The following is a 19,478-nucleotide window of genomic DNA, read 5'->3' as shown; positions in this document are numbered from 1 at the left end:
CTGCCGCGGTCACGGGCAGCCACGCCCGGGACGGGCCGGCGGGGTGGCCCGGGACGGCGGGAGGGGCCCGGAAAGGGGCGGACATCGAGCCCCCACCCTCCGAGGCGGCAGGTCCCCATTCCTCTCCCCGCCTCACACCTGGCCTGGCAGGGTCCCCCGGTCCCAGTGCTCCAGATCTCTTGGGGTGGGGGCCGGGGGGATGGCCCACCGGGGGGTAGCACACCTTCCCTGCGTTACCCCCAGGAAAGAGGAGGCGTCCTGGCTCAGCCATCCCCCCTGCACTTAGCGCCGTTCTTGGGGTCCCACTCCCTTCGAAGTGCCCACCTCTCCCCTACCTAAGGAGCTGGGGGATTAAGGCATCCCTTTCTCCGGCTCCCGTTCTCTTACAAACACACATTTCCTTGCTTTCTGTCCCCGGTTAGCCCCGCTTTTAAGCAGTACCCTTAAAAAAAAAAAACTCCTTGGGTACATAGTTAGGAAAGAGGGTGCAATGGGATTCTTGCCTTGCCTCAAAACTGAGGAGGATATGACTGTCGAATACTATTAGCCTCTCTTTTAGAAAGTACCTTAAAAAAAACCCTTGGGTATAATGTATGCTTAGCAAAGTGGGTGCAATGGGATTCCAGTCTTGCCTCAAAACTGAGGGTGGGGGGGAATGACTGTCAAATACTATTGTCCTCTTTTTAGGCACTAGTTTTTTTAAAAACTCCTTGGGTATATACTTAGGAAAGTGTGTGCAATAGGATTCTTGTCTTGCCTCAAAACTGAGGAGGTTATGACTGTCAAATACTAAAGCCTCTTTTAGGCACTACCTTTTTTTTTTTTAATTCCTTGGGTGTATAGTTAGGAGAGTGGGTGCAATGGGATTTCTGTCTTGCCTCAAAACTGAGAAGGTAGAAGGGTTGAATACATATCTCCCAAGAAGTTTGTGATTGAGGGCACTGGCCTTGAAGTTTTTTAATATACTGCATAGGAAAGGATACTTTTTCATTGGGGGATTGGGGTCTGCACACCTGTGGGGAACTGTATTTCAGTACATGGTTTGCCCTTCCTATGGGAAGGAGTTGGGGTTGGAGTGGAGTGTAGGGGATCTTTTCAGGGCTCATCCCTGAATATTACAAAGTAAGTTCACTTCTTGGGAGGGAGAGGAAAAAAATAATGTGGTAAGAGATCAACAGGGTACAACTTGATAGAAGAAAGGTTTATACTCTCGTAGGTAGTGTGTGACATTATAATTTTTTCCTTTTATTTATTGTTCTGATACTCTAAGCATGTAGTACCAGCTCTTAGTTCTAAATGTAGGGCCTGTACTTTCTGAGTGCTGAGAAGTAGTACTCTGGAGAAGAGCTGCTAGAAATAGGATTTGGAAACTTTCCTTGGGTTTCCTGTTCAGAAGTTGTGAGGGTGGGTGTATGTATTTCGTTTTTCTTTTCTTTTTATGTAATGGCTACCTGAGTTATCTTGATATAGTAACCAGCAAGTTAGGCCTCAAGCTCCTTTTTATCTGTATCATGTTTTCCTATTTTAAGATAACTTACTGTATTTGTTCTAACTTGGTTATTCTTATAGAGTTTTGGTGAGTCTCAACTTGTTGATTCAGAATTTTGAATTTGATTTAGAATTTTACAAATAAGGAAACTGAGGCTCAGAGTTTGTTACTTTCCCCAGGGTCACACAGCTAGTAAGCATTAGGGTCAGGACTAGAACATACGTTTCTGATTCCTGGTACTGCACTATTCAGATAAAAAGTTTTAGTGGCAAGCTGTGATCTCTTTTTTGGTATAGTACTTCAACTGATAGGTATAATTTGTTAGCATTGATGTCATGTATAAGCATAGATCTGACCATGTCACAGTTCAGGAAGTCTTAGTGGCCCCTTACTGCTTAAAGGATGAAAATCTTTTACATTCTGGCTTCAGCATGTCTTTCCAGACTGATTTCATATCCCTGCTCCCTTCCTTCCAGCCAAATTGGCGTAATTATTATCCCCTGTATAGAAATTCCCTATTCAGTCTCCTTTGCATAGTCTACGTTCCCCTATACCTAGAGAACAGTCTCCTTCCTAACTGCTGCCTTTTGTAATTCTTACCTCTTTTTGAACCTTAGTTCAAGTGCTATTTCCTTCACCATTCTCTTCCTGAATTCTCCCTCCCTTAAATATATTTTTAAAAATTTGTATGGGAATTGTCTGGGGTCGCACAGTGTCAGTAAGTGAGATTTGAACCTGGGTCTTTGTGACTTCCAGGTCCAGTATTCTGCTTTGCCAAAAGCACTTTGACATACATTGTCATTTATTCTTTACAACCAGCCTGTAAAATAATGCAGTTATCATCCTTATCTTTAGTGCCCATATGAGAGATCCAATACTGAGAGAAGTTATGTGACTTACTTTTGGACACACAGCTACTAAACATCAGCCAGGTCTTGGCAATCTTTTTTTAAAAATTCAGATTCAGAATTCTATTGCTTTCATAAAAGGGTGAATAAGGAGCTCTGAGGACCAAGAGGGGAATGGCCATTGCCATTTGGAGAGCTCTTTGAAGACCTCCTGAAGAGGTAGGAACTGAATTAGGCTTTAAAGGGGGCAGCTAGGTGGCACAGTGGATAGAGCACTGGACCTGGAGTCAGGAGGACCTGAGTTCAAATTTGGTCTCAGACCAAACACTTGACACTTAATAGCTGTGCGACCCTGGGCAAGTCACTTAACCCCAGTTGCCTAAAAATAAAAAAAAATAAAAATAAATGAATTAGGCTTTAAAGGATGTATAGGAATTCTACCAGCAGAAGAGGGTGAATTGGACATTCCAGGTATAAGGAGCAGTTAAAGCAAAATTTTGGCAGTGTAGATCATATAGGAGTAATAATAAGTAGTCCAAGTTGATAAGTGCATAAAGTAGGCGAAGGGGAATAATATATAAGAGAAGGTTGGAAAGAGAAGGTGGTTCCAGCTTGTGAATGGCCTTGAATGCTAAAGGGAAGTTTGAACTGAATTTGGTAGTTAGTAGGGAGCCATTGCAACGTAATTGCCACTTTGTAGTGGACAAAGACTGACAATACTGACTAATTGGAAACTTAAAATTCTAACCTACACCTCCTTTAGATGAGAAAATTATATACGAAATTCCATATTTAGTTAATTTTTCATGTTTGTAGTACTTTCTCTGAATAAGGAAAGATTTTAATGTCTTTTGTAGTTTGTATAATTTCTTGGTTTTTGTATTGTATCTTTAGAATCTCATGATTGTGACAGTCCTGTATTTTTCTTTTTGAAGATAAATTATACCACTGTTGTGGAAACTCACATTGAATTGTAAATGTTTGCAATTCCATGTAGTTATTCAAACACTGAGGGGCATGGTAGTAGTAGTTAATAAGGCCAGCCTTGGAGTCCTGAAGATCTAGTTTAAAGCCCTGCCTCTGACACATACTAATTGTTATGACCTTGGCTAAGTCACTTAACCTCTCACTGCCCTAGTCAATTCTAACCATTAAAGTCTCCAGTTCCTGCCTAATCTGTATTTAGTGGAGAGAGTTTTCACACTAGGCATTTTCTCCAAAAGAGTGGTATCAAACTCATATAGAAGGTGGGGAGAGGACACTCAATTATACCACATAAGGATCCCTGTAGGCCACAGATTGACTTGGTTTTAAAATGCAATATCACCAGTGTTTTATTGTATTTTTATTTACTTTGTTAAATATTTCCAAATTATATTTTAATCTCTTTGGGCTGATTCAGGAGTGTAGGAGTGTGGGCAGCATGCAGCTGTGTGTTTGACACCTCTCCGCTATACCAGTGAAATCTCAGGTTGGCTGGGGTGAAAAATCGGTTATTGTTAATATTGTCAAATATCAACTGCTTTGAAATTTTAGTTTATGAAAGTGGTACAGGTTTTATCATTTGATTAAAAAAATTATACTATTGTAGGAACTTTTTTAGTTCTGAAATCTTGAGTTAAAAATCATAGAATCATAATATTCAAAAGTTCTAAAGGGCCACAGAGTCATATAGTCTAACTCTCACCTGAAGCACCCTCTATAACATTCTTTGTAAGAAGTTATTCACATTCCCAACCTTAAGAGAAACCTATAATCATAATCAGACATGTATCTAAGTGCTATAGTACATTTTAAATTGAGGATTAACATATCCTACTTTAACCACTTTTTAAATCGATTTCATCTGTTTTTTTTTTTAAGTAAATGTGACATTTCTAAGAATTGAATACTTATACAGTATTATATCATCACCTTGCTGTACTGACATTGAGAATGCCAAATTTCACATCTTCTTGTTATAAAAAAGATTCATGTTACAAACTTTATACATATTAAGTATATATGTATGTGTGTATGTATCTATGTATATAGTTGAGATGCCCCTATTTCCCTCAGTGTGTGAGACTTTTGGTTAGCAAACAGACCTCAGTTTTGTTTTGTTTTTTAACATTATCTTAATATGCCTTATGTGTTAACCTTTCTTACAAAAACACTACTGAGCCACTCTTAATAAGATGTGAATTCAAAATTTTTGCTGTTCTGGTGATGGATTTGCACTGAACCATCTTCAAATTCTCATCTTGGCATACATTTTTGAGATTTCAGATCATGGGGTTTTTTCCTCTTTTACACAGGTTTAATTGGCCCAAATAGCAAATTCGAGTTCATTTAGTAATATGCGTTAAAAAGCCCAAACTTATGGCTATTATCCTGATCCTTTCCACATGAAAACAGAGGTAGGAGCTGAGAAAATCAAAAGGAAAGTATGTGTTGTTGTTAAAGTGGAGTTAAAACAGGAAATATTGAGCTTTTTATATAAGCATTCTAAAAATAATCCATTTTCATATAATTTTCAGAGGTATGTGGTATGCACACAGGGGATTGAAGATGTTTTATGAAACTAAGATTTCCTATCAGTAAGTTAGTTAATGATTCGAAGTGTTTTTCTGTTTGTCATTTCCATTATATATCCTGGCATTGGAAACCTAAAAAGTTAAATAATTAAAATTACTCTGATTTTCCAACATTTGTCACCAATAAAGCTACTTAGTCTAAAGTTCATTTGAAGAGGTTGGTAATGTGTAAGGGTGAAGTTGATTTGTAAATTAAACATGTAATTTTATATTTTCTTGTACTTGTAATATTTTATAAGACCCAAACAAGGTCTTATAAGTGTATTTAACTAGTTCAATTTATATAATGGGGATTGCTATAGACTGCAGTTTTGTCATTACCAGAGACACTTTGAATACATAAATGTGACTGGTATGTACTCACACAATCTAGTGGTTTTTAAGATGGAGCTAAAACAGGAAATGTTATGCTGTATGTGTTTGTAAAAAATAATCTTTTATGATAGAACTCAGCTTTAACTTAAGTAGGCAAGACTTTATAAATGAATAGGGCAAAAAAATTGGGCACAACTATTAAGACTTTTAACAAAATCCAAAACACAGTTTGTAAGACTGTAGCTTACTGGTAGCAATCACTGCTTTCATAAAGGAATGCTATTTCCGATCTCTTGAGAGTGTGATCTGGACAGTAAATCCATCATTCACTGTAATTTCAGTAATATTCAAAATTCATCTATAAATACGACTACTCTTTTCCAGACAGATTTCCTTGAAGTAGAGCATTAAACAAGCAAACAGTAACTATTTTTAACAGGTGAAATTTAAAAACACTGATCGTTTCCATTTTCATTGTTCCGATTGAATCTTCTGCCATTAATAATACTTTTTAAGTTCCAAAGTGTACTTATAGTACATTCTGAAATATCATAGATAAGGTGATACTGCAGTTGTGATGTTAGTATCAGAACCTAGATTTGCTATTAATGAATGATCCATTTTCATAGTTTTTAAAAAAAATCCATTTTCAACTTAAAATAACTAACTTGGTGTTAACTCTGAATTTCTCTAGAACTTAGGAAGTGCTTATGCATTCACTATCTCAGTGGTGAGATATGGTCATATAGCTAGTAAATGTGTCTAAGGTCATATTTGAACTTTTTTCTTCCTCTATCCACTGTGATTCCTGTTAAAACCCTTTATTCAACAAGCATTGTGCTTATTATGTACAAGGTACTGTGCTTAAATGCAAGAGATACAAGGAAAGGCTAAAACATAGTCTCTTTTCTCTAGGAGCTCACATTCTACTGGCAGAGACAGAGTACAAATGACTATTTACATGTAAAATATACAGTGTAGAGGTAAGGCATTAGGAGTAGGTCAGCCCAGCAAAGGCCTCTTTCGGAAGGTTGGATTTGAGCTAAAGGAAACCAAAAGGTTGAGGTTTGGAGAGAGAGGATTTCAGGCATTGGGGACCACAAGTACACAGGCCTGGAATAGAGAAATGGAATGTTGTGGAGGAGAAATGGAAGTGAGGCAAGTGTGACTGCATGGGAGGGCAGACAGAGGAGAGGAAGGGTGAGAGAAATGGAAAAGTAGAGGCACTGAATTTGAAAGGGATTAAATGCTATAGGATTTCATATTTGATCCTAGAGGTGATAGGGAAACATTGGGAATTTATTGAGTAGAGGGCTAATATGGTCAGACCCGTGCTTCCAGAAAACCACTTTGGCAGCTGAGTTAATGATAAACTGGAGTAGAGAGAGGCTTGAGTCAGGGAGATGCACCAATGGCTATTGCAAAAGTCCTAGTGTAAGGTGATGAGGGCCTCTACCAGGGGGTGGACGTGTGAGTGGAGAGATGGGCTGATAATATAACAAGAGATATTGTGATGGTATAAATGACAAGATATATCAACAGATTAAGTATGTGGGGTAAGTGTAAGAGAGGAGTCAAGGGTGATATGGTTGTGATGCTGGGTGACTATGAAGATATTGATGACCTTGGCAATAATGGGGAAGCCAGAAAAAGAGAAAAATTTCGGAAGAAAAATAACGAATTGTTGTGGACATAGTGAATTTTAGACACCTACAGGACATCCAGTTTGAGATGTCCAGGTGGCACTTCGTATGTGAGACTAGAGGTCAGGAGAGAGGTAAGAGCTGGATAGATCTGAGAATCACCTGCATAGAGATGATAATTGAACCCATAGGGATTGATGAGATCACCAAGTGACATGGTATAGAATGAAAAGAGAAGCCGGCCCATGGCAGAGCCTTGAGGTACACACACACTGTTCTTTAACAATTATTACGGTAGACTCAGTATTTTCTAATGTTTAATCTTACGACAAATTCTAATTGTTTGGAAAGTGATCTTGTAAAAATTAATTTTTGCTATAATAATGATCTTCATCTTAGCCTAAGCTTTTCTGTATATGGTACATTATGGAGAAGGGATTTTTCTCTGTTCAGTTTGTCACAATTCTGTTTAACATGAATACATTTCTGTGTAGAGTTGCTCATCTCTAATCTTTTTTTCCACTCTGATTCAAATTCTTCTTCCCATGGCACTATTCTCCAATAAGAGAAAAGTGTATATGAGGGCAAAAATGCATTGGTAGCTTGCCAACACTGCTTTCATAATTGTTGGGGTTTTTTCCCCTAGACCTGACTATGATGTACCTATAAAGTAAGAGCAGAGAGTTTACAAAATAAAGCGTTGGCTTCTGGTTTTTCATTTCTTTATGTGGTTTCAATTTAGTTTACATGAACTTTTATTATACTTTATGAACATGTATGTAAAGTACAAGTTCTCTTGTGTGATGCTTTCTGTTAGAGCAGTGTTAACCACATTTTGTGGTACTGTCTTCCAGACTATGAAGAGATCCACTTGTAGTTTTAGCGAATACTTCTAATTTTAGAACATAACTTTTTTTTGACAACTTGGAGGTAAATATGCGTATTAGGCATTGGAATCCAGGTTGTGACTTTGCTTTCTTTCTTACCTTGTAAGCTGAGGTAGTATGGTGGAGCAGAAAGAAGAAATTGACTTAGAGTCAGAAAACCAAGTCTTTGGCGCTTAACTATTTTTGTATCATTTTGTATTAGTCACTTAATCTGTCTGATCCTAATTTTCTTCCTCTGTAAAATGAACATAACATTATTTGTACTATCTACTCACAAGCTTGTTGGTGTGTGTGTGTGTGTGTGTGTGTGTGTAAAATTTAAAATGCTATATGAGTGTGAGCTGTCACTAGGTGCAGTCAAAATTCAGAAGTGACAATGATTGAATTTCCATGTTAACGAGTTTTCACTAAATCTGTTTTATTAATTAAAAAAATGTGTCATGAATATATTGGTGTCTTTTAAAAACAGCTTTAATTGAAATGGATTTTTTGGAAAGTGTTTTTAGTGAAAATCTATTTATGACTCTTTTGTGACCCCATTTGGGGTTATCTTGGCAGAGATACTGGAATGATTTGCCATTTCCTTCTCTAACTCATTTTACAAATGAGGAACTGAGGCAAACAAGGTTAAGTGACTTACCCAGGGTCATATAACTAGGGTGTGTCTGAGGCCAGATTTGAACTCAGGAAGGTGAGTCTTCCTGACTCCAGGTCCAGCACTCTATCTTTTGTACCACCTAGCTGCTCTAGGGGAAAAAAAAATCTGTTTAGTGAAGACTTAGACTTTTGATTATAAATTAGTGAACTTTTTTGTTATTGGAAATGATTGGGAATTTATTGTGTTAACTTGCAATGTGGTAAATACACTATTGTTGATATTTTAGTAAGTGAAAAGATTAACATTAATCAATATGTAAAATCATTTAAAAAATATGTGAAAAGTTCCTTTAAGGCTCAACTCCGATGCCATCTCCTATTATAAGACTTTGCTGATCTCCTTACTTGTCAAAGGTTAATGCTTCTTGTATGTACTTATCTGGAAATATGATGTATCCCTTTCCTACAGTGTAAGTTTCTTGAGGGTAGATATTTGTTAGTTTTGTCTTTGTATCCCCTGTCCTGGCATATAATAGGTGCTTAATAAACGATATTGGGTTAAATTGAAAATGTTGTAAACGTAGCCTTTATGGATTTCTGCAGGACAATTGACTTTTTCATAAAACTTTGAATAATAATCAAATGGTCCTGTGATCTTTGGGGTTTGGATATTCCCTTATGCAGTACAGATTGCAAACTGCTCATGCTGTCCATCCTGTACAGTTTTTGTCCATGTGTTCCCGTAACCCCTTTACAGGATGCTTCCCCGATATGCTGTAGGCCTTCACCAGTTTCTCCTGACATTGCAAGGATGCCACTTGAACACTTGGTTTGTTTGCCCATTATTTTTTACCACATGATTAGTCTATCCTCTTTTTTGGCCATACATTTCTTGATGACATCATTTGCTTCTTTTTTTTGAAATTCCTTTATTGCAGTATGCTCACATCTAACATGCATTTCTCTGTATCTCTTAGAGCAATACTTATTTTCAGTTTGTATAAGTTTTGTGGCCATATTAAAGAACATCACCAATAGAAAATTAGTATTAAAAAGTTGTGCCTTTGTTCCTGAAATGTTTGTGGTCATTAAAGGAGCTTTACAGTTTCCTGAAGACAATCCAGCCCATCCTCCTGTTAACTCTGGGCCCAACTAATTATCCATTGTATTATCACACATTCATAAGACCTGGGGTTTCATTGGTGTAGGAGTTCCCTGTGAGAAACTTCTTCTACCAGTGTAGATCAGCATATTTTCTGCAAAACTTGTACATACACATTGTATATGCATACTCTAATGGGCAGCCTCTATAAGTGCTTCCTCCAACTCCTTCTGGACAATAGATATATTTCATCCATCATTTTTTCCTGAATGGATGGTTAAGCCAAGTCACTTGAATGGATACAGATCTTTCCCAGGAAGCTCTGTGGTGTTCCAAGGCTTGCTGCAACTAGCACGATATCATAAGCAAATAGGAACATCTGGAGTATCTCACTGTCCACAGAGAAGAAGTCTTCTTTAACTAGGAATCTGTCTTGGATTCTTCCATCACAATGGTGAATACCTTTGGCAAGCATGTATCTCCCTGTCTCGTGCCTCACCTGATACTTATGATCAGTTGCTTTTTGAACAAGATTCTCTGTTATATCCTTCAAGGAATAAGGAATGAGTTCAATATGTTCGATATGAGAGACATTGTTGGAAGACAGTCTTAAAGACAGTATTATGTTCTACTAAATCATAGACTTTTTTTTAAAATAACTGACAAGCCCAGTGAAAGCTTATGTTCTCTACATTTTTTAATCGCTTGTGTGCTGGTATAGGTATTTTCTGTTGTGGAAAACCACTTGTGAAGGCCTGCTTATTTCCTACTAATATTCTTTTTTTGAAAAATTAATTTATTTTGATTTATCAGCAATCACTTTTATATGCTTTTGAGTTTAAAATTTTTCTCCTCCTTCCTCCCCACCACTGTCCCCAAGACGGAGCACAATCTGATATAGGCTATACATATACATTCCTATTAAACATATTTTCACATTAGTGATGTTGTAAGTAAAAATTAGAACCAATAGGAGGAACCACCAGAAAGAGGAAACAAAACTCAACAGAAGAGAAAAAAAAATAGCAAATAATATGCTTTGATCTGCATTCAAATTCCATAGTTCTTTGTTTGGATGTGGATAGCATTTTCCATCACAAGGCCTTTGGAGATGTCTTAGATCCTTGTATAGCTGGGAACGGTTAAGTTTATCAACATTAGTCATCGCACAGCATGGCTATTATTGTGTACGACGTTTTCTTGGTTCTGCTCACTTCACTCAGCATCAGACCATACAAGTCTTTCCAGGTTTTTCTGAAGTCAGCCTGTTCGTCATTTCTTATAGCACAATAGTATTCCATTCCATTCATATACCACAACTTGCTTAGCCATTTCCCAATTTATGGGCATCCTCTCAATTTCCAATTCTTTGCCACCACAAAAAGAACTGCTATGAATATTTTTGTACACCTACTAATATTCTTATCAAGGATATTCTTGATGTGTGTGTAGATGAATTTGGTGCTGTGTATACAAATGAGATATAAAAATTTTATGTTGATGGGAAAGTAAGCATATATGTTTGTTGTTGATGTTTTCACAGTCTTGTTTTCTCTGTCTCTTTTGTATTAATAATGTCGGGGAATTCTTTTGTACCTTTGGTATCTTCTCTCTTTCAGATGCCTTCTGAATTGATCCCCCAATGCCCTCATAATTATATTGCCTTCACCACAGATCTCTATAATGGACATTTGATCTAGTCTGGTTGCTTTCCCCTTCTTTATTCTCTTTAGTTACATTTCTAGCTACCTGCTGGGCTGATGTTTGAGTTTTGTGGTGGTGGCTCCATTGACCTTCGTTATAAAAATCTTTGCCCATCTTTTCCATTTTTGTTGTGTTTCTTGTCCTTTCAATTCCATCCATAAATACCTTGAGATGATTTTGCTTATTTGGATCTCTTGCGGTGTTTTCTTTCTTTCTTTTTTTTTTGCAGTGTTTTCTTTAAGCAGATTTTTACCCTCCTTCTCTCTGCTTTGATGCAGTATTGCCCACAACCTTCTCCACTCAATGGGTTATAAGTTCCTTGGGGTCATGTTTGATTCTTGTTTTTGTATCCTGATTTTGTCTTTTATCCATATTGTAGTCATTTACTAATGCCTGCTAAATTTAATTTAATTCCAATACATTCTCTGTAAGATTTTACAAATGTAATGTGGTAACTTTGACTGCCATCTCTCTCTGAATGTCAGGTAATTTCGGAATTTGTTGACTAAGGTGCTTTTAGGTTCTTTTGGTCTCCTTGTTATGACAGTATATTTATATAGATCACTCACCTGTTTGCATTATGATGGTGTCAATATCCTTTCTTCTCCCATTAACCATTTTTTAAAATTATTAGTAACTTGTTTTATTTGGTCAGGGTTGAGTTATTTCAATTACATGCATATCTTTTTCTCATTTTTATTCTAGTTTTATGCTAATTTTTATCTTCTACTAAGTCAGTGGTCAGACTGATTCAGAAATGACTTCCGCATTAGTAACAAGTTGTTTTCTGTCCATTAAAATATAAACAGTTTCATTTTTTGTCATGTTATTTGGTGCTCATCATATTCAGTGCCTACCAGTCTTAAGGAAAATGTTCACAATATAGAAGTATGAAGTTATAAAATCTTATCATCCCTCTTTCTTTATTCCTGACCCATGTTTTCCAATATATAGCTTTCTATTCCATCTGTTTCCACCTGGGCATTGATTTTAAAATGTATGTTGTATTAATTTGGAAGTCTTATCATGGTATTTATAGAATTTGTCAATCTCTTTGTTTCCTTTAATGGATATTGGTGGTCTTAGTGCAAATACTATGAGAATTGCAGCACTAGATGACCAAGTGTCCCATGAAATGATGTTTCTCTTTTCCCTTAGATCTGCAATAAAACCAACAATGCCAGTTCCTTTATCTGCCTCTCCATGTAGTACCTGTGAGCCATCCTCTTATTTATATGCAACTTCCATATCAAGATTTCACTTAGCTGTAACTGCCTTCTTCTGATTTCACAGCATGAGGATGCTAGAATATATGTATGGGTCAGGATATATCTGTTTGTTGATCACTGAACAAGTACCTCAAATATAGAATACAGATACCAAGTTAAAATTTTTAGGTGGTTTAAAAACTGTGATTATTAGTACCATCTACTCCCATTTCTGCCACTCTGGCATCATTACTGCAGAAGTGAAAGGGATCTATCTGTACAGGACTTGTTTCATAAGTTGTCGTGACCAAAGAATTCTTCACTAAGTGGCCAGACCATTGGTGGTAAAGCCTGTTGTACTTAGCTAGACTGATCCTCAAAAACTGGAACTTTGCAGAAGCCTTTCCAGTATGGCTAGATTTGCCAAAATTTATGCTTCATTGGCATAATCTTTAAGAATTCATAGTCACCTCCACATCGTAATGAAGCATCACAGGGATGATGACAACAAAGACTTTTGGCACAAGATAGAGAAATATAACCTGGTTTAATAGGGATTAAGCACCTTTAGAAGTGATGGGATGGCAGCTTTAGGAGAAATCCCTAGTGGTATACAACAAGGTTTTTTTTTTCTGTCTTTTAACATCTTACATTTATTTGGTGCTGTATGATTAACAAGATGAGCAGCTTGATGGTGCAGTGGATGGTAGAGCACCGGGTTTGGAATCAGGAAGACTCATCTTCCTGAGTTCAAATCTGGCCTCAGACTCTTACTAGTTGTGTGACCCTGGGCAAGTCACTTAACCCTGTTTGCTTCAGTTCCTCATCGGTAAAATGAGCTGGAGAAGGAAATGGCAAACCACTCCAGTATCTTTGCCAAGAAAACCCCAAATGGGGGTTGGACACAACTGAAAAACAACTTAATAACAATTTAACAATGCTTAATGCTTTATACTTTATATATGTTGTCTTTAATTCTTACAACAAAATTTTGATTTTGATTTTATAGATCAGCTAACAGGGATAGAGAAATTAAAAGATCTCAGATTTAAAGTGAGAAGAGAACTTTAAAGGCTTGTGAGTCCAACCTTCATTTTACAGATGAGGAAATTGGTGGGAATAAAGAGGTTAAGTGACTTGCCCAGGGTTACATAGCTAGTAAATATCTGAAGCAGGATTTGAACCTAGGTCTTCCTGACACTAAGTCCAGTGTTTTCATCCCTGCACCATTCTGGCTCTAAAAGATGTAGCAGAGGATGGTTAAATGGGTGGCAGTATGATGTAATGGAAGGAGTGTTTCTTTATCTGCAAAGTGAAATCTCTGATGTCTCTTGTAGCTTTAAATCTGTCATATTGATTACTTATAGATAGTAAGTAGCAGAACTGGGGCTTGACTATATATATGTATATGTATAGATATGTATATGTGTGTGTATATATATATATACATACATACATACCACATATATGTATTTATATATATTTTATATATATATAAACCAAAGAGATACTAGTCTTCTGACTCTGGGTCCATTGCTATTTTTTAATACTGTGCAATGTTTTATTTAACATCTTTATTCAGTGACTTAGATGAAGATACCAATGAATTAGAAATCTGTGGATAACATGAAGCTGCAGAGAAAACTTGTTCTTTGGTTGATAAGATTCAGAAATATGATAAGCCAAATGAAGGGCCAAATACAAAAGAGATGTAACCTAATAGTGATAAATATAAAATCTTGCACTTAGGATTAAAAAGTCAGTTACATAACTTCAGGTTGGGAGAGATGGATTGACAGATGGTCATACAAAGACTTAACTTGGGGATTTGTTGAACTGATCTTGAACTCAATAAGAGTAAACAGTGTGTTCCGGTTTTTGTTTTTTGTTTTTGTAAATTGTGTACTCAAGTTGCATACTGTTGAGAAGAAGGGAGATAATAATAGTTTTACTCTTGGTCTAGTCAGATCACATCTGTGGGTATTGTTTCAAATTATGAGTGACACATCTTAGGAGGATATTGATAATGAACTAGAGCTGGTTCAGGGGCAAAAAGATGAGGAGACTTGAAGTATGAGGAACATTTGAGGGAGATGTTTAGCCTAGAGAAGACATACGGAGTGTGTTAGCTGTTTTCAACTATTTAAATGTCTTGTGATATGGAAAAATTAGAGTTATTCTGTGGGGTTCTAGGTAGAGTGAGGACCAATACATCGTGTAGAAATTATAGTAAAAGCAATTTTTAAAATTGATGTCTTGTACTTTTATACCAGTTATTCTTTATATCTCCCCTCTTTAAGAAAAGTAACAAAAACCCAGGCAAAACCAATTGACACAGTGAAACAGGTCTTACAGAGCAATGGTCTCAAACTCAAATAGAAAGAAGGGCCATTAAACCATACATAAGGATCCTCATAGGCCACATATTGACTTAGTTTTAAAATGTAATATTATTTTACTATCTTTTTATTCATTCACTATTTCTCAAATGCATTTTAACCTGGTTTGGCTACACTTGGGAGTGCTGTGGGCCACATGCAGGTGGCCTTGTGTTTGATCCTTCTGTTACAGAGTATATAACATTCTGCCCCTTTAATCTTGCACTTCTGTACTGAGGAGTGAAGTGTTTTTTCATCATCTGTTCTGTTTGACTTCTAGAGTAGAGTAGAGACTGGAGGGGGAGGGGGAGATGATCAAAGTCTTGAAGTACTTGAAAAGTTGGTTATCTGATGGTGGTGGGATTGGGATTGGTCTTGTTTTGATGGGCCCCTGAAGTCAGAGCTAGAAGCTGTGGGTGGAAATTGCAGAGGAATTGAGACTTGATGTCAGGAAAGACTTAATTAGAACTGTCCCAGAGTGGGAGGGGCCATCCCTAATGGTGATGCATACTCCCTCAAGTACAGCAGGGACTGTACAGCCCTGTGGATGTGTTCTGGAAGGGGTTCTTCTGGAGGTCTATATGGGACTGGATGGCTGCTGAGGTCTATTTAAACTTATATTCTGTGACCATCTAGGACCATGATTGGTCATTGCAATTAATCCAAGTTAAGCTGCCTTTTAGTGTTACTTTCATTTACAGAATTATAGTCACTTCGTATATTGTTCTCTTGACTCCACTCTGCATCAATTCATGTAAGTTTTCCCTTGATCTGTGAAGCCTCATATTTGCAGTTTCCTATGATGTGGTAGCATTCTGTTCATATGCTACAGATTTGTTTAGCCTTTCCTAGGTCCATGGGCAGTTACTTTGTTTCTAGTTTTTTGTTACCACAAAAAATTACCGTAAATATTTTCATATGTAAGGTTCTTTCTATCTTAGACTGACTAACAGTGATCAAAGGATATGAACAGTTGAGTGACTTCTAGGAAGGACTTTCTAACAGCTTTTTCTTGCATAATGGAGGAGCACAGAATTTGAAGTCAGTGGACCTGTCAGTGGCTCATCTGTAAAATAAGGAACTTGGACCAGATGACCTCTGAAGTTGCTTCTAAATTCTACATCTGATGCCTTATCAGTGGAAGCTGCCTTCTACCTAGGGAGTCCTCTGTCATTAGAAGTTTTAAAATAGAGTCTGGTTTCCTGCTGTGAGAGATGGAAGGGATTTACCCATTTGGCAGGGGGTGGAACTGGAAGGCTCCTCTGAGGTCCCTTTTCCCTAGAGATTCTATGATTCATTTTTCCTTTGCTCTCAGACTCCTCATACATTAAGAATACTGTGGTCAATGAAGCTGATATTTCATTTTGCTTTTTAAAAGATAATGATTCAACTTGAATGAAATCAACAATGTTTCATTTTTATCAGTATTTTCAAAGTATCAATTAAGTGGTTGGTATGTATCTACTTTGTGTCTAATATGGGTACAAGGGAAGTATTTCATGCCTTCAAGAAGTTTGTGTTCATTTATTCATCACTCAATCAGCAAGCATTCACTAAGTGCCTACTATTACATCCCGTTCTCTCCAAAAGTAGCTGCCACTCTCATACACCCCAATGTCTCATATCCTCAAGCCCGGACTATTGCAATAGTATTTCAAGTAGGCTCCCTGCCTGAAGTCTCTCCTGAAGTTTAGGTACCATTTCTTCCTTATGCTTGAACTAGAAAGATAATTTACACAGAAATAAAAGCCTTTCTTTCAATTTCTGAATTGCAATGGTTACTGCCTTGTAGATTCATTAAATATGCCCCCAATCAGTGTGTCTTTAAAATATATCTACTATTTTACAAACATGGCATTTAATTGTTCATATTTTATTTGTTCTTAGTAGTATGTATTTCCAATGCAAAACATTTAAAATCCAGACCTGGTTAATTGAATGCTGTAGGTTTTTTCTGCCTATGAAAGAACCTCAGATGTTAAAAAATATGTTAAGATTTAATGTCAGAAATTGTGAGACCACAAACAAATTTCTTTTCTTTTATTAATATATTCTTTAGTTTGCCTATAGAGGCCCAAACATAAGTCAGTTCAGATTTTTAAAATATTCAGTAGGACTATTAACATTGGCATACATAGCAACCATCTTGTGGCATTTAGCAAATATGCTAGGTGCTAGGGATGTGAAGATCAAAAGAATATAGTCCCTTTTCTCAAGGAACCTACTTCCTATTTTGCATGTTACATAAAGTATGTAAAAATGAACAGACTTTCAAGCCCTCTTACCCTTCAGGACTAAAGTGAAAGGAAATTGAAACCCATCTGATTGAACACAACTTTGCACATTTAAGATAAAATTACTTTAAATTGTCTTTTTCCTTTGAGTAAGTGGTATGTTCTGTGTGAGTTTTTTTTTTTAATAAAGTTGTGGGTTTTTAAGAGTAGGAAGGGACCTTAGAAGTAATCTAGTCCACCTACTATCTAAACTTGAATCCATGCCACAGCTTTCACAACACTGATCATTCATTCTCTGCTTGAAAAATGCTAGTACAGGAGAAAGAACTGTTTTCTAAAGCAGCCCATTCCACTGTTAGAACTTAACAGCTCTATTAAGTTTTTTTTTCCCCAAATTAAGCTGAAATTTACCTCACTGAAACTTTTGCCTATTGTTTTCAGCTAGCTGGTGCAGTGGATAGATGAGTATGGAATCAGGAAGTTCAAATTGAGGCTTAGACATTTATTATCTATGTGATCTTGGGCAAGTGTCTTAACCTCAGTTGTAAAGTAGGAATAATAGCACCTACCTCCCAGGGCTGTTGTGAGGATCAAACAAGATCCTATTTGTAAAGTCCTTAGCACAGTGCCTGATGCTTAATAGGTGATCACACTTGTTTCCTTCCACTTTCCTCTCCCCTCTTTTGGGCCTGAGCAGGAGTCTAGTTTGTGTATGTCACCTCTTCAAATACGTTAAGTCAGCTATTATGCTGGTTGATACCTCCCTGTACTCTCAATTGTTAAATTGTTTCTTCTTCATGCTAGATATGTCCGTGTCCCTCATCTTATCCTTGTTTGACATGGTTTTACATTTCCATATGCAAGACATTCCATGTCTTGTCTCAGTACTTTTGTGCACAGCTTGTCCTCAATGTCTGAAATGTACTCCTTACCACAACCTCATAGAATCCGTAATTGCCTTCAGAATCTGGCAAAATGCTACCTCCTACTCAAGATTCTAGCCTTTCTCCCCTCTGCTTGTCATTTCTAGTGCCTTGCTCCCTAGGAAATTACTTTATATATACTTTGTATTTATATATGAATGCGTTGTTCTCCCCCAATAGAGTGTAAGCTTCTGGCAGTCTACGTTTATTTTGTTTCTTATCTTTAATACCTTAGCACAGTGCCTGCCATATAAGTGTTTTATAATATTTGTCTGGTCAGGGCAAAGTACAATGGGACTATCACCTCTTATAAATTTGACATTATAACTTTCTTAATGCAACCTAAGATTTCATTAGTTTTTAAAATTGTCATGACACACTTCTGATTTGTACTAAAAATCACAGATCTTTTCCAGACAAACTTATGTAGCTTTGTATCCCCTCAATCCATTCTGTACTTATGAAGCTGATGTTTTTTAACCCATATATAGGATAAGCATGCTATTTATCTCTTTATCCATATCATTGATGAGAATGTTGAACAACACAATGCCAATGAAAAGATAACTGGGGCATTCCACTAAAGTCTTCCCTGTAGCTTGACATCAAACTGTTAATGACAATTCTTTGGGTCCAGTCAATCAGTCAGTCCCAAATCCCTTTAATTGTACAGTATCTCTCTATCTTGTCTATAAAACCAATGTGAGAGACTTTGTCAAGGGTTTCACTGAAATCTCAATGTACTTTGGTGGCATTCCTCTAATCATAGGCTCATAGGTTTGGAGCTGAGAGGAACCTTGTAGGACACCTTGTCCACCTCCCTCATTTAGTGGATGGTGAAACTGAGGCCCAGAGAGGTTAATTGATAGGCTTACAGAAGTGGTAATAAGGGACAGAGGCAGAATTTGAACTCAGGTTCTCTGCCTATAGAGTTGGCTCCTTTTCTTCTCTACCACTTTGTAGTCATTCTGTCAGAAGAAGAAATGGTATTAATCTTCCATCACCTTTTTTAAAAAGTTGTAAGAATGAATACCTTTTATTCTTATATTGGATTCTTTCCTTCCTTCCCCCATAGAACATCCTTAACAGCAAAGAAAAACAATTATGCAAAACCAGATAATACAGCAAAGAGGTCTGACAGAATATGCAGCATTTTTGCACCTGTAGTATATAGTCTCCCTCTTCTCTAAATGAGAGGAGGGAAATATGTTTCACCATCTGTCCTCCAGGACTGAGGCTGTCGTTACAGTTACTCATTTCAGCTGCTTTGTAGTGTTTTAGTTTCATAATTATGTATATTGTTCACGTTGTTCTGCTTGATTCATTTTACATCAATTTATACAAGTCCTGATGTTTCTCTGAGTTCCTCCTGATCACTATAAGAAATAAATAGCATTCCATTACATACCTATGCTGTAGTTTGTTGTCCATGCCTTAGTTGATGGACACCCACTTTGATTTCCATATTTTTGTTATCACAAAGTGGTGCTATTAGTATTTTGGTATGTATGAGGCCTTTCTGTCTTTGCCCTCATTGTGATATATGCCAGTAAAGGGTATGTTATATTTAGTTC

This window comes from Vombatus ursinus, unplaced genomic scaffold (genome assembly GCF_900497805.2).
Source record: "Vombatus ursinus unplaced genomic scaffold, bare-nosed wombat genome assembly UNPS02014179.1, whole genome shotgun sequence".
In the NCBI taxonomy this organism is placed as follows: domain Eukaryota; kingdom Metazoa; phylum Chordata; class Mammalia; order Diprotodontia; family Vombatidae; genus Vombatus; species Vombatus ursinus.
This window is presented reverse-complemented; position numbering follows the sequence as displayed.